General features: G+C 41.0%; 1 long non-coding RNA gene across 1 annotated transcript in view; it reads right to left on the bottom strand.

The window, feature by feature from the left end:
• Nucleotides 1–6,748, bottom strand: part of LOC116747334 — a 115,942-nt gene extending 109,194 nt beyond the window's left edge. The window contains exon 1 of the long non-coding RNA XR_004347989.1: nt 6,694–6,748. This is a non-coding gene — a long non-coding RNA (uncharacterized LOC116747334). The remainder of the gene's footprint in view (nt 1–6,693) is intronic.
• Nucleotides 6,749–21,858: the final 15,110 nt, after the last annotated feature.

The raw sequence follows: 21,858 nt of genomic DNA, 5'->3' as shown, positions 1-21,858 counted from the left end.
CTCAGTAAATGTCAACCTGAAATGAACTGGATTTCAAGCGAGGCTCTACACTGACTAACTGGAGATTTGGATTTTGGGGAACTCAGTTCACCTGCTTGGGCCTCAGTTCCCATATCCATAAAATAAGATAATAAATCCCCAGTTTCATTCATACACCAAACATGTGAATGTCCACTAAGTGCCAGGTACTGGGTTATGTGAAGGTTGAACCAATCAGTTAGATTTTTGTAAACTGTTACACAGTATTGCAAAAATGTGTCTGCAATTTTAGCTTTTGCTTAGTCTCTCTGGACCAGAAATAACAATTTCATTCCATAAAACCAAAGTCTACTAAGCTGTAGTTTCCATTAGGCTCACCAAGGTGTCAGGGTAAAGTCACTCTGCCCAGAGGGAAGGGCACTGGCCTAACTGGGATTGGAGGTACAGCCCGGGAAAGCATAACATACAGAGAACATGCTCTGGCAGGGGCGGTGCTAATCCTCCAGGGACACAGGAGTCACAGCGGAGCACCACTGAAGAAAGGTCACTGAGCCCCAATCCTTCTCCCTACTGACCTCTGCCTGACCTGTGCTCAGGTTTCCATGGGAAAGGGTGTGGAGCCTGATGCAGCAGTTTACACTGGGCTCAACAACCTGACTTCCTGAGGCTTATCCAGGACTTCCTGAAGCTTGTCTACTCAGATGAGTACTGGGTCCCCTGAGATATTTCTGGCGATGTCACTGCCAGAGGCAACAGTCTTAAAGTTCAGTCCCACAAAGCCCAGGGAAACCAAATTGATTTGCTGGACCTGAAGAATTTGATCCTAGAGCAGCTCTGGGCTATTCTCTACCAAATTACACTGCTGTTCTTGAGGGCTTGTATCCTGCAGGCCCAGAGGGGATCACAAACTCACTAAAATCCTTGGACTAAAGATTCCTGGACCTGTTCTAATCTCCCACTCTCTCCCATACAGTTGCTCATCCTCTATGGGGAAATTCCAGTCAACAATTGCTTCTTAGAACCCAAAACTCTGCAGGCATCTAGCAATGACAGCATGTGATATAATGCCCAATCCCTTAATGCAATCTGATGCCTCATTGGCTCAGAAGTAACTCCTAGCATGGGGGAGCTATCAGAAGTTATGCCAAGAGCCAGGCAAAGAGGAGACAGAAGCATTTCCTTTATGTACAGACCCCCAGAAAGCATAAGTCCACTTTCACTGAAGCAGGTTCTTATCAAGCATTCCTTCTGGACACCAGCCAGGTGATCATGCCTACCTCCAAGAAATTGCAAGGTTTGAGCTCTTTGACTAGGAGAAAATAAAAGATGAGACCTGTGCTATCATGTTATTGCACACTAGACATATGGAGTTAGACTTCCAGGATAACATTCGGCCCATGGACCGTCTCAATCACTCATTCAATAAATATTTACTGAGCATCTACTCCATAGCTGGAAAATCAGCCAAAATCTGTCCCTGTAGAGCTCACAGCCTAGTAGGGAAGACAGACATAAACAAAAGAGTTGCAATATGACATTGTACGAAGTCCAGAAGAATCCCAGAGCTGGAAGTCTCAGAAAAGGCTCTCCAGAAGAGGGGACACCCAGACAGGGCTTTTGAAGGATGAAGAAGGCAGACAAGGCAGGAAGAAGAGTCTGAGCAGAGGGAACTTGTTAAACATCCTAGAAGAATATTGCTGGAGGCTGAGATAAGATGGGGGTGGGGCATCATGAGAGATGAAGCTAAAGAAGTAGGCAGGAAGCACATCAATATGCCCGGCTGAGAGCTTGAACTATCTGCTTTAGGAGACTGGGGAGCCACCAGGGCGACTCTAAATATTTTCATGTTTTTATTTTGTTGTTACTATTGGTGTTCTTGTTTCTGTTTGTTCTTTGCAGTGAAATGGCCATGACTAAATTTTCAGTTTGGAAAATAACTTCGCGCTGGTGGAAGGGGTTGTGGAGCATGGTGAGAGACCAGATTACAGGTCACTGAAACCGTCTACATGAGAGCCGATAAAAGCTAGAACAAAGAAGCAGCATGGGGGTACAATGGATTCAGGGCAATTTTCCAATAGAATAGATTTGGTAAATGTGTGGCTTTTGGGGAGAGGGAGAGAAAAGGAATGATGGCCAGATTTCTATCCTAAGGACCCCAGATCAATGGCATTGCCATCGACTGAGAGGCAGAGCAAGTTTGGGGGCAGCTGGGATGGGACTAGTTCAGTTTAACCATACAGCTGGCAGAGCCACAGGTTCCACAACCACGGATTCAACAAAGTACATGTCAACAATATTTGAAAAATAAATTTCAGAAAGTTCCCCAAAGCAAAACTTGAATTTTCCATGCTTCGGTAAACATTTACATAGCATTTACATGGTATTTACAAGTATTTACATAGCGTTTACAGTGTATTAGGTATTACAAGTAATCTAGAGATTACTTAAAGTACACAGGAGGATGTGCGTAGGTTATACGTAAATACTGTGTCATTTTATATAAGGTACTTCAGCATCCTCAGATTTTGGTATCCACAGGAGTGCAGGAACCAATCCCCCGTGGATACCAAAGGATTACTGTTCTGAGTTTGAGAAGTCTGTGAAATAGAGATGTCCTGCAGATGGTTGGATACATGTGTCTGAAGTTCTCAAGATATTTCAGAGCTAGAAATATATATTTGGGAGTTATAAGTGTGTAAATGATAGTTCACATCTTGGGATTATGTAAAAATAACCAAGGCAGAAGATTTATAATGATCACAGAAGATGGTCAAGAAACGGGCAGATCATTTAAGGTAAAAATAACATTTAAGGTAAAAATTAAGGTCATTTAAGGTAAAAAGAACCTGAGATAAAATAATCAGATGTAAGAGAACCAGGAGGATAAGAGACTGAGAAAGTCAAAAGAGGTTAGAGATCAAGAAGGAGAGAATAAAGAGAAAACAGATGCAAAACATTATGAAAGTAACATAGAACTTGGTAATGAATCGACTCTTCCCTATCCCATTTCTCTTACATCCAGATATGATGACAAGTTTCCAGTTCAGGTGATTAGAAGAATAATGGTATAAATAACAGAATTAGAAATGCAGAAAGAATAAATAGCTTGGGAGGAAAGCTGATGAGTTTCAGTTGGGATATACTAATTCTGAGATGCAATCGGGACATTAATCTCTAGTAAGCAGATGGGAATCCGAGACAATCTCAGGAGAAAGCTCAGATGTGGAAGTTAATATTTGAAAAACACGTGTATGAAGGTATCAGTGGAATCAGGGAAATTCTCATGGAAGAGAATATCAAAGTGAAGAGGAAAAGAAAGTATGCAAATGGCCAAGAAGCACATGAAAATATGCTCAGCATCGAGCCATTAGGGAAATGCAAATCAAAACACAAAGAGATACTACTTCATACCCACTACTATGGCTGTAATCAAAAAGACTGACAATAACAAGTGTTGGTGAGGATATGGAGAAAATGGAAACCCTCCTACATTGCTAGTGGGAATGTAAAGTGGTGCAGCTGCTTTGGAGAAGTCAGGCAGTTTCTATGGAAAAGTCTGGCAGTTCCTCAAAAAGCTAAACATAGAGTAGCCATATGATCCAGCAATTCCACTCCTAGATATCTATCCAAGAGAAATGAAAAATGTTATGCCCAAACAAAATTTTGTACACAAATATTCATAGTAGCACTATTTATAATAGCCAAAAGGGAACAACCCAAGTGTCCACCAACTATTAAATGCATAAAGAAAATCTGGTATATCCATACAATGGAATATCATTTAGCTGTAAAAAAAAAATTATACTTTATTTTTAAAAATTATGCTTTGGGAGCTTCCCTGGTGGTGCAGTGGTGAGAGTCCGCCTGCCGATGCAGGGGACATGGGTTCGTGCCCCAGTCCGGGAGGATCCCACATGCCGCGGAGTGGCTGGGCCCGTGAGCCACAACTACTGAGTCTGTGCGTCCGGAGCCTGTGCTCCGCAATGGGAGAGGCCACAACAGTGAGAGGCCCGCGTACCACACACACACACACACACACACACACACACACACACACACACACAAAAATTATGCTTTGTGAAGGACATTGTTAAAAGAATGAAAAGAGAAATCACAGATTGGGAGAAATATTTGCAAAATATGTAGGATAAAGGACTTGTACCTAAAATATACAAAGAATCCTTAAAACTCAACAGTAAGAAAACAAACAATCCCATTTAAAAATGGGCAAAGGATCTGGACACTTCACAAAAAAAGACATATGGATGGCAAATAAGCATATGAAAAGATGCTCCACATCAAATATAATTAAGGAATTACAAATTAAAACAATAATGAAATACTACCATGCACTACTAGGATGGCTAAAATCTAAACAGCTGACAACACCAAATGTTAGGAAGGCTGGAGAGCAACTAGAGCTCTTGTTCATCACTGATGGGAATACAGAACGGTGCAGCCAATTTGGAGGACATACTCCTACTATATGATCCAGCAATCATGCTCCTTGGTATTTACCCAAACATGTTGAAAACTTATGTCCACACAAAAACCTCTATACAGACATGTACAGCAGCTTTATTCATAATTGCCAAGACTTGGAAGCAAGCAAAATGTCCTTTGGTTAGTGTATGGATAAATAAACTGTTGTCCATCCAGACAAAGGAATATTATTCAGTGCTAAAAAGAAATGAACTATCAAACCTTGAAAAGACATGGAGGAACCTCAAATGCATATTACTAAGAGAAGACAATCTGAAAAGGCTACATGCTGTATGATTCCAACTACATGACATTCTGGAAAAGATGAAGCCATAGAAGCAGTGGTTTGCTAGAGGTTCTGGGGGAGGGAAGGACTGCACTGCACCAAAAATCCCCTGTGCTCCAACTATTCATCAAAACTATTCTATATGATACTGCAATGGCGGATACATGACATTACGCATTTGTCAAAACCCACAGAACTGTACAACACAAAGAGCGAACCCTAATGTAAATTATGAACTTTAGTTAATAATAATGTTTCAATATTGGTTCATCACTTGTAACAAATGAACCATACCAATGCAAGATGTTGGTGGGAAAAACTATGGTCAGAGGAGTGGGAAGAGGGGGGAGTATGTGGGAACTCTGCAATATCTGCTCACTGTCTGTAAAACTAAAACTTCTAAAAATAAAAGTCTATTAATTTAAAAAAATTAAAGAAAGAACGAAGTACTAGTCCATGTTAATACATGGGTGAGCCTTGGAAACATTACCTTAAGTGAGAGAATCCAGTCACACAAAAGACTACAGATTACAGTATATGATTCCATTTATATGAAAGGTCTAGAGGAGGCAAATCTATGGAGACAGAAAGCAGATTAGTAGCTGCCTAGGGCTAGGGAGAATTAAGGGGAAACAGAGTGAGTGCTAATGGCTAGGGTTTCTTTCGGGGGTTTTGAAACTGTTATAAAATTTATTGTGATGATTGTGGTGATGGTTGTGAATATACAGCTCTGTGAATATACTAAAATCCACTTTAAATGGATGAATTGTATGGTATGTGTATTATATCTCAATAAATCTTGATATTGCTAATGAATTTGAAAAATCTCAAAAATGGATGATTTTCTAGGAAACGTAGCCAATTAGAATCACAAAGATGTACAAAATATGGGGGAAAAAAACCTGTGCTGTTTAAAAATATTTCCTCCAATGAATATAATAGTGTCCAGACAGTTTTATGAGTAAGTTCTTTATAATTTACAAGGAACAGATAATTTCCATCCTCTAAATATAGCTTCCAGTATAGAGGAAAAGAAGGAACTAAGCCCCATTATTTTATAAAACTAAAGTTATCCTACCCACAAAACCTGGTAAACACATGCGCAAAACACTGAGAGAGAGAAGACTGAAGATTAATGTCACTTACGAACATAGATGCAAAAATCCTAAATAAAATACCAGCAAACCAAACTCAGCAAGACAAAAAGAATACTACACCAGGACTTCTCTGGTGGCACAGTGGTTAGGAGTCCGCCTGCAAATGCAGGAGACACAGGTTCGAACCCTGGTCTGGGAAGATCCCACATGCCGTGGAGCAACAGAGCTCATTCGCCACAACTACTGAGCCTGCGCTCTAGAGCCCGCGAGCCACCACTACTGAGCCCCTGTGCCATAACTACTGAAGCCTGCGTGCCTAGAGCCCATGCTCTGCAACAAGAGAAGCCACCACATTGAGAAACCCGCACACCGCAACGAAGAGTAGCCCCCGCTCGCCACAGCTAGAGAAAGCCCACGTGCAGCAATGAAGAACCAACGCAGCCAAAAATAAATAAATAAAATAAATAAATAAATAAATTTTAAAAAAAGAATACTACACCATAAGGAAAGAGGAATTATTTCAGGAGTACAATCTAATATTAGTAAATCTAGACACACAGTATATCACAATAACTAGCCAAAGGAGAAAACCTGCATGAATGACAAAGAAGTTCTTAAATTTCTCAAGAAAATAAGAAAAAATATCTACAGCAGAACAGAAAATTGGGCAAAAGAGTAAAGAATAGAAAGAAAAAGCAGCTTCACTGGTAACCAAATAAATGTAAATTTTAAAATAGGATATTAGGGGACCTTCAAGATGGTGGAGGAGTAAGATGTGGAGATCACCTTCCCCCCACAGATACATCAAAAATACATCTACATGTGGAACAACTCTTACAGAATACTTACTGAACGCTGGCAGAAGACCTCAGACTTCCCAAATGGCAAGAAACTCCCCACATACCTGGGTAGGGCAAAACAAAAAAGAAAAAACAGAGACAAAGGAATAGAGACGGGACCTGCACCAGTGGGAGGAAGCTGTGAAGGAGGAAAAGTTTCCACACACTAGGAGCCCCTTCACTGGCGGAGACGGGGGTGGCGGCGGGGAAGCTTCTGAGGCACGGAGGAGAGCACAGCAACAGGGGTGCGGAGGGCAAAGCAGAGAGATTCCCGCACAGAGGATCGGTGCCGACCGGCACTCACCAGCCCAAGAGGCTTGTCTGCTCACCCGCCGGGGCTGAGGCTCGGGCTTTGGAGGTGATATCCCAGGGAGAGGACTGGGGTTGGCTGCGTGAACACAGCCTGAAAGGGGTTAGTGCCCCACGGCTGGCCGGGAGGGAGTCCGGGAAAAAGTCTGGACCTGCCTAAGAGGCAAGAGACCGTTGTTTCTGGGTGCGCGAGGAGAGGGGATTAAGAGCACCGCCTAAACGAGCTCCAGAGACGAGCGTGAGCCGCGGCTAAAACCGCGGACCCCAGAGACGGGCATGAGACGCTAAGGCTGATGCTGCCACCACCAAGAAGCCTGTGTGCGAGCACAGGTCACTATCCACACCTCACCTCCCGGGAGCCTGTGCAGCCCGCCACTGCCAGGGTCCCATGATCCAGGGACAACTTCCCCAGGAGAACACATGGCGCGCCTCAAGCTGGTGCAACGTCATGCCAGTGTCTGTCACCGCAGGCTCGCTCCACTTTCCACACCCCTCCCTCCCTCCCCCCCCCCACCCCCCAGCCTGAGCGAGCCAGAGCCCCCTAATCAGCTGCTCCATTAACCCCCTCCTGTCTGGGCGAAGAACAGACACCAGAGGGCGACCTACATGCAGAGGCTGGGCCAAATCCAAAGCTGAACCCCAGGAGCTGTGCAAATCAAGAAGAGAAAGGGAAATTCCTCTGTGCAGCCTCAGGAGCAGCGGATTAAATCTCCACAATCAACTTGATGTACCCTGCATCTGTGGAATACCTGAAGAGACAGCAAATCATCCCAAAATTGAGGCGGTGGACTTTGGGAGCAACCGTAGACTTGGGGTTTGCTTTCTGGATTGAATTTGTTTCCCGTTTTATGTTTAGCTTAGTTTAGTATTTAGAGCTTATTATCATTAGTAGATTTGTTTATTGATTTGGTTGCTCTTCCTTTTTATATATATTATTTTCCTTTTTCTCTTTCTGTGAGTGTGTATGTGTATGCTTCTTTGTGTGATTTTGTCTGTATAGGTTTGCTTTTACCATTTGTCATAGGGTTCTCTGTGTCCGTTTTCTTGTTTTTTTAGTATAATTTTTAGCACATGTTATCATTGGTGGATTTGTTTATTGGTTTGGTTGCTCTCTTCTTTCTTATTTTTATCATTTTAATTTTAATAATTATTTAAATTTTTATTTTAATAACTTTTATTTTATTTCATTTCTTTTTTTTTCTCCCTTTTCTTCTGAGCCGTGTGGCTGACAGGGTCTTGATGCTCCAGCCAGGTGTCAGGACTGAACTTCTGAGGTGGGAGAGCCGAGTTCAGGACATTGGTCCACCAGAGACCTCCCGGCACCATGTAATATCAATCGGCGAAAGCTCTCCCAGAGATCTCCGTCTCAACGCTAAGACCCAGCTCCACACAACGACCAGCAAGCCACAGTGCTGGACACCCCATGCCAAACAACTAGCAAGACAGGAACACAACACCACCCATTAGCAGAGAGGCTGCCTACAATCCTAATAAGTTCACAGACACCCCAAAACACACCACCAGACATGGTCCTACTCACCAGAAAGACAAGATCCAGCCTCATCCACCAGAACACAGGCACCACTCCCCTCCACCAGGAAGTCTACACAACGCACTGAACCAACCTTACCCATGGGGTCAGACACCAATAACAACAGGAACGACGAACCTGCAGTCTGTGAAAAGGAGACCCCAAACACAATAAGTTAAGCAAAATGAGAAGGCAGAGAAAGACACAACAGATGAAGGAGCAAGGTAAAAACCCACCAGACCAAACAAATGAGGAGGAAATAGGCAGTCTACCTGAAAAAGAATTCAGAATAATGATAGTAAAGATGATCCAAAATCTTAGAAACAGAATGGAGAAAACACAAGAAAGGTTTAACAAGGACCTAGAAGAACTAAAGAGCAAACAAACAGTGATGAACAACACAATAAATGAAATTAAAAATTCTCTAGAAGGAATCAATAGCAGAATAACTGAGACAGAAGAACAGACAAAATCAACAGAATACACTTTCTTCTCAGGTGCTCATGAAACATTCTCCAGGATAGATCATATCTTGGGTCACAAATCAAGCCTTGGTAAATTTAAGAAAATTGAAATCATATCATGTATCTTTTCCAATCACAACCCTATGAGACTAGATATCAATTACAGGAAAAAATCTGTAAAAAATACAAACACATGGAGGCTAAACACTACACTACTAAATAACAAAGAGATCACTGAAGAAATCAAAGAGGAAATCAAAAAATACCTAGAAACAAATGACAATGAAAACACGATGACCCAAAACCTATGGGATGCAGCAAAAGCAGTTCTAAGAGGAAAGGTTATAGCAGTACAATCCTACCTCAAGAAACAAAAAACTCTCAAATAAACAACCTAACTTAACACCTAAAGCAATTAGACAAAGAAGAACAAAACAAAACAAAAAAAACCCAAAGGTAGCAGGAGAGAAATCATAAAGATCAGATCAGAAATAAATGAAAAGAAATGAAGGAAACAATACCAAAGATCAATAAAACTAAAAACTGGTTCTTTGAGAAGATAAACAAAATTGATAAACCATTAGCCAGACTCATCAAGAAAAAAAGGGAGAAGACTCAAATCAATAGAATTAGAAATGAAAAAGGAGACGTTAACAATTGACACTGCAGAAATACAAAAGATCATGAGAGATTACTACAAGCAACTCTATGCCAATAAAATGGACAACCTGGAAGAAGTATACAAATTCTTAGAAAAGCACAACCTTCTGAGACTGAACCAGGAAGAAATAGAAAATATAAACAGACCAACCACAAGCACTGAAATTGAAACTGTGATTAAAAATCTTCCAGCAAACAAAAGCCCAGGACCAGATGGCTTCACAGGTGAATTCTATCAAACATTTAGAGAAGAGCTAACACCTAACCTTCTCAAACTCTTCCAAAATATAGCAGAAGGATGAACACCCCCAAACTCATGCTACGAGGCCACCATCACCCTGATACCAAAACCAGACGTCACAAAAAAAGAAAACTACAGGCCAATATCACTGATGAACATAGATGCAAAAATCCTCAACAAAAATACTAGCAAACAGAATCCAACAGCACATTAAAAGGATCATACACCATGATCAAGTGGGGTTCACCCCAGAAATGCAGGGATTCTTCAATATATGCAAATCAATCAATGTGATACACCATATTAACAAATAGAAGGATAAAAACCATATGATCCTCATAATAGATGCAGAAAAAGCTTTTGACACAATTCAACACCCATTTATGATAAAAACCCTACAGAAACTAGGCACAGAGGGAACTTACCTCAACATAATAAAGGCCATATATGACAAACCCACAGCCAACATCGTTCTCAATGGTGAAAAACTGAAACCATTTCCACTAAGATCAGGAACAAGACAAGGTTGCCCACTCTCACCACTCTTTTTTTTTTTTTTTTGCGGTACACGGGCCTCTCACTGTTGTGGCCTCTCCCATTGCGGAGCACGGGCTCCGGATGCGCAGGCTCAGCGGCCATGGCTCACAGGCCTAGCCGCTCTGTGGCATGTGGGATCTTCCCAGACCAGGGCACAAACCCGTGTCCCCTGCATCAGCAGGTGGACTCTCAGCCACTGCGCCACCAGGGAAGCCCTCACCACTCTTATTCAACATAGTTTTGGAAGTTTTCGCCACAGCAATCAAAGAAGAAAAAAAATAAAAGGAATCCAAATTGGAAAAGAAGAAGTAAAACTGTCAGTGTTTGCAGATGACATGATACTATACATAGAGAATCCTAAAGATGCCACCAGAAAACTACAAGAGCTAATCAATGAATCTGGTAAAGTAGCAGGATACAAAATTAATGCACAGAAATCTCTCACATTCCTATAAACTAATGATGAAAAATCTGAAAGCGAAATTAAGAAAACACTCCCATTAACCACTGCAACAAAAATAATAAAATACCTAGGAATAAACCTACCCAAAGAGACAAAAGATCTGTATGCAGAAAACTATGAGACACTGATGAAAGAAATTAAAGTTGATACAGACAGATGGAGAGATAGACCATGTTCTTGGATTGGAAGAATCAACATTGTGAAAATGACTATACTGCCCAAAACAATCTATAGATTCAACACAATCCCTATCAGACTACCAATGGAATTTTTCACAGAACTAGAACAGAAAATTTCACAGTTCGTATGGAAACACAAAAGACCGTGAATAGCCAAAGCAGTCTTGAGAAAGAAAAACGGAGCTGGAGGAATCAGGCTCCCTGACTTCAGACTATACTATAAAGCTACAGTAATCAAGACAGTATGGTCCTGGCACAAAAACAGAAATATAGATCAATGGAACAGGATAGAAAGCCCAGAGATAAACCCACGCACATATCTTTGATAAAGGAGGCAAGAATATACAATGGAGAAAAGACAGCCTCTTCAATAAGTGTTGCTGGGAAAACTGGACAGCTACATGTAAAAGAATGAAATTAGAACACTTCCTAATACCATACACAAAAATAAACTCAAAATGGATTAAAGACATTATAAAACTCTCAGTGGAAAACCTAGCCAGAACACTCTATGATATAAACCACAGCAAGATCCTTTTTGACCCACCTCCTAGAGAAATAGAAATAAAAACAAAAATAAACAAATGGAACCTAATTAAACTTAAAAGCTTTTGCACAGCAAAGGAAATTATAAAGAAGGCGAAAAGACAACCCTCAGAATGGGAGAAAATATTTGCAAATGAAACAACAGACAAAGGATTGATCTCCAAAATATACAAGCAGCTCATGTAGCTCAATATCAAAAAAACAAACAACCCAATCAAAAAATAGGCAATAGCCCTAAATAGACATTTCTCCGATGAAATTATACAGATTTCCAATGAACACATGAAAGGATGCTCAACATCCCTAATAATTAGAAAAATGCAAATCAAAACTACAATGAAGTATCACTTCACACCGTCAGCATGGCCATCATCAAAAAATCTACAAACAATAAATGCTGGAGAGGGTGTGGAGAAAATGGAAGCCTCTTGCACTGTTGGTGGGAATGTAAATTGATACAGCCACTATGGAGAACAGTAAGGAGGTTCCTTAAAAAACTAAAAATAGAACTACCATATGACCCAGCAATCCCACTACTGGGCATATACCCTGAGAAAACCATAATTCAAAAAGAGTCATGTACCACAATGTTCATTGCAGCTGTATTTACAAGAGCCAGGACATGGAAGCAACCTATGTGTCCATCAACAGATGAATGGATAAAGAAGATGTGGCACATACATACAATGGAATATTACTCAGTCTTAAAAAGAAACGAAATTGAGTTATTCGTAGTGACGTAGATGGACATTGAGTCTGCCATACAGAATGAAGTAAGTCAGAAAGAGAAAAACAAATACCATACACTAACACATATATATGGAATGTAAAAAAAAAAAAAAGGTTCTGAAGAACCTAGCGGGCAGGACAGGAAGAAAGAGGCAGACGTAGAGAATGGACTTCAGGATATGCGGAAGGGGAAGGGTAAGCTGGGACAAAGGGAGAGAGTGGCATGGACATATATACACTACCAAACGTAAAATAGATAGCTAGTGGGAAGCAGCCGCATAGCACAGGGAGGTCAGCTCAGTGCTTTGTGACCACCTAGTGGGGTGGGATAGGGAGGGTGGGAGGGAGATGCAAGAGGGAGGGGATATGGGGATATATGTATACATATAGCTGATTCACTTTGTTATACAGCAGAAACTAACACACCATTGTAAAGCAGTTATACTCCAATGAAGATGTTAAAAAAATAAAATAAAAGTAAAAAAAATAGTATATTAATTCTTTGCAGTCAAATCGGCCAAAAATTCAGTGATTTCAAGAATTCAGACAAAAGGGGCATGCCCATACTCTACCTCTAACATGACAATTATTATAGGGTAGTTTAGCAATACTCATTGAAAGCCTGAAAAATGTGCCTACATGTGGAACCAATAATTGCACATCTAAGAATTTATGTAAAAGAAGCAATCGGGGTTTTTGCAAAGACTTAGCAACAGAATACTCATCTCTACATTGTTTACAGTAGGGAAAAAAAATAACCTAAATGTCTAACAGTAGCGAGTTGGTCAAATAAATTGTACTTTCATACAATGAAATGCTAGTTAACCACTGAAAGTGTAGAATAATGAACTTGAAAGAATGTTCAGAATATATTAAGTAAAAAGGTCATGAAAGAGGACGCAGAATATAGAGAAAAGAAGACTGAAGGATTATAATAAGATGTTAATAGTGATTACCTCTGAGTGGTAAAAATGTGGGTGACGTTTACATCCTTTTTCATTCTCTTTTTTGTATATCTGTGATTTCTACATGGTCTATAGTAAACATATATTACTTTGATAAAGAAAAATTCAATAAAAGAGTTCCTTTTAATGTTCATACTCTTTGAGAAGTTCTACTTCTAGAAATTTATTCTGATAGTCATACATTCACACAAGAACATACATTACTATAATAACCAAAAAGGGAGACCAATTTAATGTCTAGTAATAGTAATTATAAAGTATGACATAACTCTAGCTATAGCTATAGGATGGAATACTGGGCAACTATTAAAAATCATGAGGTAGAAGAACATTTAAATCATAAAACATTCAGTGAAAAGGCAGATTATAAAATATTAAATACAATGCAAAGCTAATTTTTTAAAAACTATGTATAAATAGAAAAAAGAATGGAAGGAAATATACCAAAATGAACATCAGCTCTGGTTCTCTCCAAGTGGTAGGGCTACAGGTAATTTATTTTCATCTTTCTGCATTTCGCACTTTTTCTACAATGTAATTTTAAACTCCAGAAACAATTTAAGTTTGCATTTGAGGAGCAGCTCTCTGCTGCCATCATGCTGTGAGGCATTTATATCTAAGCATGTTGGCATTCCATAACTGAATCCAAGAACCGGTCCTGTTATGAATGGGAAGAATATAGATTAAAGTAAGTGAGAATAGGGGCAATATATTAATATCACGGATAAACAGAAAACTTCGGAAACCAATATATCAAGATGATAAGAATGATTAATTCTTGTTGGTAGGAACATAGGTGGTGGTTACTTTCGTGGGTGTGATTTTCTATATTTTTAAAAATTTTCCAAAAATAAAAAATAAGATAAATAAAACCAAATGAGAGAGCTATAGATATTTCCAGTCATTGGTTCAGGAACAGTGGGGAAACCTCTGCTCTTCTGTCTCTGAGACTGTGGGAGAGCCTAGTTAGTTCTGGGATGGGAGGAAGCATCCACAGCCATTGCTTTCCTCTCTGGCCTCCAGGGTTGAACCCAGAGGCACTACCAGTGAAATAATGCAATGATGCTAGTCTCTCCATTCCATTGCATGCCAGGGAGCCCCTCACCCTATGCCAACAGCCGCCCAATTCATGCAGAGCTTCCAGTCAAAAGCATTTCCTTCCCTGCCATGGCCCCCTTCTCTAGCTCTTCAGCAATCTGCCCCCTGCCACTACACTGCGAGCTTCTGGAGGGCTGGGACCGTGGTTTAGCTCAAATCTTGCCCCTGTGCCTACCATAGCACCGATTAACATTTACAAGACTTTGCAGGCAGGTATGAAACAGAATCTTGATGCCTAGTTCAGGAGTAGCGAGCAAGGATACCAGCAACCCAGAAGTGTTTCATCCTCACAGAAAAGCACAACCCAGCCCACTACTGGTGATGATATGACTAAAGTAGTTTCATGGGTAAGAGTGTCACCTAGTGGAATGGGGCAGACCTGGGCAGTGATTAAAGTAGGTCAAAATAGAAATAAAATAATTCAAACAGATCTTCTTTGAAATAAAAATACACAACTCATCACAATAACTGGAGCAGTGGGGACCAGATGAACTGTCTGTGTAAGGACATGGTAGCAACAAAGTCAATATAGCATCAATATACAAACTTACTTGTTACATGATAGGTTTCCTTTGCTTCACAGTGAAAAAACACATCTCATCTCACTGCCGAGGGCTTACAAATTAATCATAAGGGTCAAGGTTCATGGTACTTACTCAAGGTTTCTGTGGATACTATGTTACTCCCATAACTTTAGAATTATTCTACTATTTTCAGCATTGTTTCTCTTAGTGGAGAGATGATGGAATTTGTCTATCATAAGAAGTATGTAAAGTGAGAAATTTCCTTTGCCAAAAGTTCATATAATGAAAGGTATGGAAAAATAACTTTTTCTCATTGAAACAAATTAATCCTGTAAATATTTGCTGGGTATCCCAAGCCACTGACTAGTATTCTTAGAAAAAAGCTTTCAGGGGTAGAAAAACTGAGGTCAAAATTAGTATATTTTCCAAAAAAATTATTTTATTTTCCTCTTCAAATATAAGCCAAATAGTGGCTGTCAAACATCACAGGGAAATGCTCCATTTCCCCCAGCATCAGAATGGACTGAGGCCCCGCTGTTCAAGCTCACATACAGCACATCTGAGAGCATGCATGGGTGAAACTGATCAGAGTTGGTCTGTGTGAAGTGATGCCCTCTCTTCCAATGCAGTAAACTGGAGATGGTCAAACTGGATGCGGAGCTCCACGGAACTACATACACTTCATGATGCCAAGAGCACTATACACAGCTTGAGAAGCACATTCTGAACAAGTAAGTGCCTTTGAACCTCTGAAAGGCAAGGCAAAGCTTTTTTTTTTTTTTTTAGTTTTTTTTTTTTAAGATTTTAGGCAAAATCTTAGCCAGCATAACAAGAAAGTCTGTGGAATTCAAGAGGTGACACCTCACCTGTTTTTATTTATTTATTTATTTAGGCCGTGCCACAGGGCTTACAGGATCTTAGTTTCCTGACCAGGGATTGAACCTGGGCCCAGCAGTGAAAGTGTGAAGTCCTAACCACTGGACCACCATGGAATTCCCACCACCTGCTTTTAAACACCAGCACAGTGACAAAGCTCATAATAAAGGTGGACAACCTCCATAACACCTTTCATCCAGATCACTGCAAGTTTCTGAGGGATCTCTCCATCTTCACTGTCTCAATTTGGCCAAACCTACACATTCTAGCCATATTAATAGCCTTGGAGTCTAACTCTGGCCCTTTCATACAGCCTTTTCTCCTGCAACCCGTGCTTAAAAATCTTCACTGCTTCCAAAGTGCCTATCAAAAATGTTGAAACACCTCAGTTTAGTATTCAAAGTCCCTCAAAATGTGGCCCCAACCTACCTTTCCGAGCATATTTGACATAATTCCCCCATAATGAGCCTGTGGTCCAACCAAATTAAAATTCTCACTGTTCAAGTGTACATATATTTTCTCACCTCTCTAGCAGTGAAAAAAATCAGGTCATCACAAAAGGCCATTAGGATCTCTCCCAAGTGCTGTGCAAAGCTTGCCCAGAAGAGAAGCATCTCTAGATGTGCCATCACATAACGCATTGCCTTTGGAAATACAGATCCATGGAGGATGAGTCAAGAGTTTATACATCTCAGTACCTGACCTGGATTATTTTAATGCTTGTTCTGGTACTCACTAGTCCATTGCTTCCCAAACGTTTTTGTAATTTTGACGTTTCATTGGTCCTACTTAAAAAAATTTTTTTTGTAAAACTCACTGACCCTACCCTAAAATGCTGGAAATTTTTTCTAAAAAATTAAAGCCAATTAAGATGAATTTCGTTTTGAGAATTTTAGAGCAATTTTGTGAGATCCTATGAGACACCCTGGAATGCCCCCAAAATGGAGTTGAGAATCACTGTCTCGGCAAATATGTTTGCCTCTCCATGCTTTATTATTTCCACCTACAGAATGAGAAGTAATGATGCTGGGAGGGTGGGAGGGAGGGAGACGCAACAGGGAAGAGATATGGGAACATATGTATATGTATAACTGATTCACTTTGTTATAAAGTAGAAACTAACACACCATTGTAAAGCAATTATACTCCAATAAAGATGTCAAAAAAAAAGATTAACTGAAGGCATTCTCAGGAAAATGCAAATGGGATGAGAGAAGGCTAGAAATGATAGTTTAGGAACCCAGATATATCCAAGTAATGAATAAACTTGTAAATAACATTCTTTGCAGGTAATAATAATAAGCCACCAACCAAACAAACTAATCAAAATCTCAACATGGGGCTTCCCTGGTGGCGCAGTGGTTGAGAGTCCGCCTGCCGATGCAGGGGACGCGGGTTCGTGCCCCGGTCCGGGAGGATCCCACATGCCGCGGAGCGGCTGGGCCCGTGAGCCATGGCCGCTGAGCCTGCGCGTCCGGAGCTTGTGCTCCGCAACGGGAGAGGCCACAACAGTGAGAGGCCCGCATACCGCAAAAAAAGGCCAGCATAAATTAGTCAGTTAGCTCATCTGATAGGTGCTAAACAGTTCCTCCTGCTTCTTAAGTAGTTCTTCTTCCCCATCCTGTAGAGTGACTACTTAGGTCACTAGATGCTTCCAGTTCTTACCAGAAACACAAGTGATTTTGACCTTTCAGGGGAAGAACCATCCCAAAGACCCACAGAAGCCGTGGAGGGGTGGACGAGCCCTTGCCTTCCCTTAGGAATTGCCTTGTGTTTAGAGAAGGGGGTCTAGATTAAACCAAACCCATTTTCAGAGCTGACTAGATATCCCAACAGGAAGCTGCAAGTGTCCCAGATCAGAAGCAGGGCAAAACTAAACACACAGCATAGCTCTGGGCTTCTGAAGTCTTCATTGCTCTTCCCTCCTCAGTCACAGGAGATCAGAAGTTCCAGGTATCCCGGGACTCAGCGTATGGGCTAGCAGACAAGCATAAGGGAAAGCTATCCCATCTCTGAAAGAGCTCTGAATGCAGAAGCTAAAAGGCTATCTGTCTGGGACATTGCAAAGAAGATTACTGTATTAGATGAAATGTGGGATTGATCTCTTCCAGCCCCAGGACTCGAGGAATACTAAAGGGGGGGGGTGAAACAATAGGGCTCACCCCAATCTCTGGTGTGCTGCACTTTGAAATCTACAGATGACTTTCCCTCCCACTATTACAGCTGATCTTCACAACAGCTTTATGAAGCCAATGTGAGGTGAGGAAATTTATGCAGAGGTGAGTCAGTGGCCCAAGGTCATGCAGCTGGTGAATAGTAGAGCTAAGATCCAAACACTCCTTTTATGGAAACAAAACACCTGTGAACAGAAGATATTTTTCTGTTTTTCTGAAGCCCTATCACCCTTTCTGGAGAGCCTCCAGGATGAAGACCTTGCAGAAGACACAACCTAATTTTCTCTCGAAACATTCTTCACAGCTGTGGAACATACAGTCAAGGGTATCTGTGGCACTGTGGCAGGAAGCATAATAATTAGCAGAGTAAATTCTATTCTTGAGGGAGTTCCTCTTCCCTGGTAGATTCCTCAGCATGAAGCCCTCTATCTCCAAAGCAGGACATGGCCCCTGTGATTTACTGCGAGTGCCTATGTCTGAGTCCTTGAGAAGAAAACCGAGTATTATTTGTGTTTTACTAGAAGAATTAATACACCAAGGGGAAAGAATTTTGAGTAGAAGCACTACTGTGGGCTTCTAATGACCAGAAAGTAGCACTGCCTCATGCATTCAGACCCCAACAGTACAGAAGTTAGGATTGATATCTGTCTTTGCAGTATCTATGAAAAACTAGTTTCTAACCTAATTAATCTGGTACCAACTTAAATAACTCCTTACCTTTTTCATGCTAAAACAGAGGTCAGGGAAATGATATACTAATGTAACAGTCTCCTTCAGTCTCAGTCATATTTGTTCATCTTTAAGAGTCTTTCTTCTTGAAAAGCAGTGATGAATCTATATGAAAAGGAATCTCCTAAAATGTCTCCCTTCAGCAATTCTTGCAGTGCATGAAGAAATTTAGTTTGCAAATACTTAGCAAAAAGGTGGACTTCTGATTATGAATGTGGTGGAGTAACTTGTAGCAGACTAGTACTTTCACCGAGAATAACTAAGAAATCCAGATAAAATTTTAAAATGTCTGTTTGAGGGCACTAGAGCATGACGAGGCAGCCAGGACTTTGGAAAAGAGAGGCAATGACACTCTGCAGCCATTTTTTCCCTCAGAATGTTTGCTGATTCTGGGCATGAGGTAAACGGGTGGGGATACGAGTGAGAACATGAACTGAGGACCTCTACTAAGAGGAGAGAAACCAGCAGAGCACTGGTAGAAAGAAAGAGAGGAAACTGAGCCCAATATTCTGCCAGTTTTCCCCTCAAGATATTTACCAAACTCTGAAACTGCATTAACTGAAAAACTAAAGGAAAAAAAAGAGACTGTCAAACTAGAATTTTAAACCCAGGAAAAGTGTCTTTCCAAAAAGGAAGGCAAGATTTTAAGCAGCGTGGCATCATAGGTCTGAATCTCCCTAAATTTGAATCTCTCACATAAAACAGATAAAGTGCTAGAATAATAGAACAAAAACCCATAAACAACATCTACAACAAAGCTAGGTAAAACATACCCCAATGAAACCCAAAATATGACCAGGTAGAGATCATCCACTAACAGCCATGAAACAGTAAAGTATCAGCATCTGCTGAGAGGAGGAAGGGAGAAAAATGGCATCTGCGGGCTCCCCTGGTGGCGCAGTGGTTGAGAGTCCGCCTGCCGATGCAGGGGACGCGGGTTCGTGCACCGGTCCGGGAAGATCCCACATGCCGCGGAGCGCCTGGGCCCGTGAGCCGTGGCCACTGAGCCTGCGCGTCCGGAGCCTCTGCTCTGCAACGGGAGAGGCCACAACAGTGAGAAGCCCGCGTACCGCAAAAAAAAAAAAAAAAAAAAAAAAATGGCATCTGAAATACCTGAAAATAGGAATACCCCAAAGTAGTCAACATGTATTTACTGCAAAGCACAGCAGAACATTTTAGGAACAAAAGTCACAGGAAAGAAGGGTTCTGTACACGCCAATGGATGAGTAACTACAAGGCGTTTGAGAGGCTGAGCAATGTGGGCTTGAGAAAATCTAAAACTTCATCTTCTACTCTGTGATGAAGTAAGGTGGAAGAAACGTCACTCCCATAGTTAAGACAAAAAATAAGCCAGATTAACTTCAAATTCATGAATTTTTCTACTGCATTGGAGAGCTGAGTTTGCAGAGCAGCACACTTGCCCAAAATCTGAGGAGATACAGTCCCTACCAGAGGAGAGGAGACGTGAGCACTCGCTGATCTGGGGTAAGCTTACCAGAAACCAGTAAGAAGAGTTCCGCTAGAAACAAACACTAATGAACTGGTGAAGGCAGTTTATGGACTGGCAGGATAGTAGGAAGGCTCTGAGGGCCTCAGAGACTGGGGGGTCTGCACTCTGTTGCAAGCGCTTTCTCCACGAATCCTGCTGGGGGCTTCCAGAAAAGCTCAGAAAGAGCCCTAAGAACGGACCACTGCAATGCGCTCCTTGAAGAGAGGAGCGTTAGCCATGCAGGAGGAATACGAATCTCAACCCCATGCATTTCCTCTATCTCCCCCAGGGAAACAATGCCTTTCTCTGTGGGGAAAGGACAACACACTCTAGGGCAATGGTGGAAATTCATTGCAGCTGGGAGAAGGAAATGGGGAAAAAAAACTACTCCTGGGGGAGGGGCAGAAATATACACTGGGCACAGAACCACATACTCCTGAGGTCATACCGTGGACTTAGCACCTAAGACTGAGATTTGGGCAGAACGACAGAAAATGCCCACCTCCCAGTTCCCCACATCACTAACTAAATAAATTCAAGTAACTAGTAACAGCATAATAGTACTGGGAAAGGGACAGAAGAGGAAACAGAGTATGCAAAGATACCATCTGAGGCACAGTGTAAAGGGAAGACCTAAAGTTCAGTGTCGACAAGACATTGCTCTGGAAAACCAACTCTCATGTTAAGCACAAGGAATCACTATAGGAATTTGAAGTCTGTCGTACACCGAGGGTGGACATAGCAACAACAACCTCAAACCCAATCCAACTCCTAACCAGGTTAACTCAAAACTCTGTTCTAAAGACCCAGCAGAAGGAAACATGTGCCCATTTCCAGGCATAAAATCTTCACACCTCATTCTCTACTGGCCTACACGATATGTTTGGCTTCAAACAAACAAATAAAAACACACAAAAAGGTAAGAAAAATCACATTCCCAAGAAACAAAGTGATCATCAGAACCAGAATCTGATATGACACAGACACTGGAGCTATCAGACAAAGAATTTTAAATAATTATGGTTAACATGTTAAAGGCTCAAATGGAAATGGTGGACATTATGCAAGATAAGCAGGTAACTGCAGTAGAAAGACACACACTAAGAAAGAACAAAATAGAAATGCTAGAAATGAAAAGCACAGTAGCAGAGATAAAGAATACCTTCAATGGGCTCACCAGTAATCTCAACACAGCCAAAGAAAGAATCAGTGAACTTGAAGATCAGCCAACAAAAATTACCCAAATTGAAACACAAAGAAAATTTAGAAGAATATCCAAGATAATATAAAACAGTCTAGTATGAGTCTAATTGGAACCCCAGAAGACAGAGGGATGGGAGATTATTTTATTTTTATTTATTATTTTATGACAACATAATGGGTGAGAATTTCCCAAAATTATATGACACACACCAAACCACAAATGCAAGAGGTTCAGAGCCCCCAGTAAACCACCTCTTGGCATATATTCAAACTACTGAAAACGAAAGTGAAAATCTTGAAAGCAGCCAGAGAAAAAAGAAACTTTACATAGAGAGAGAAAAATAAGAATGACATCAAATTTCTCATCAGAAACCATGCAGCTCAGAAGTCTATACCCAGAAAATATCTTTAAAAAAATGCAAGGTGCCATTGCTGGTGCCAATGTAAACTGGTACAGC

Source organism: Phocoena sinus, chromosome X (genome assembly GCF_008692025.1).
Source record: "Phocoena sinus isolate mPhoSin1 chromosome X, mPhoSin1.pri, whole genome shotgun sequence".
Classification (NCBI taxonomy): Eukaryota; Metazoa; Chordata; class Mammalia; order Artiodactyla; family Phocoenidae; genus Phocoena; species Phocoena sinus.
The sequence above is the reverse complement of the archived record's forward strand: the minus strand, read 5'-3'. Positions and strand labels throughout refer to the sequence as shown.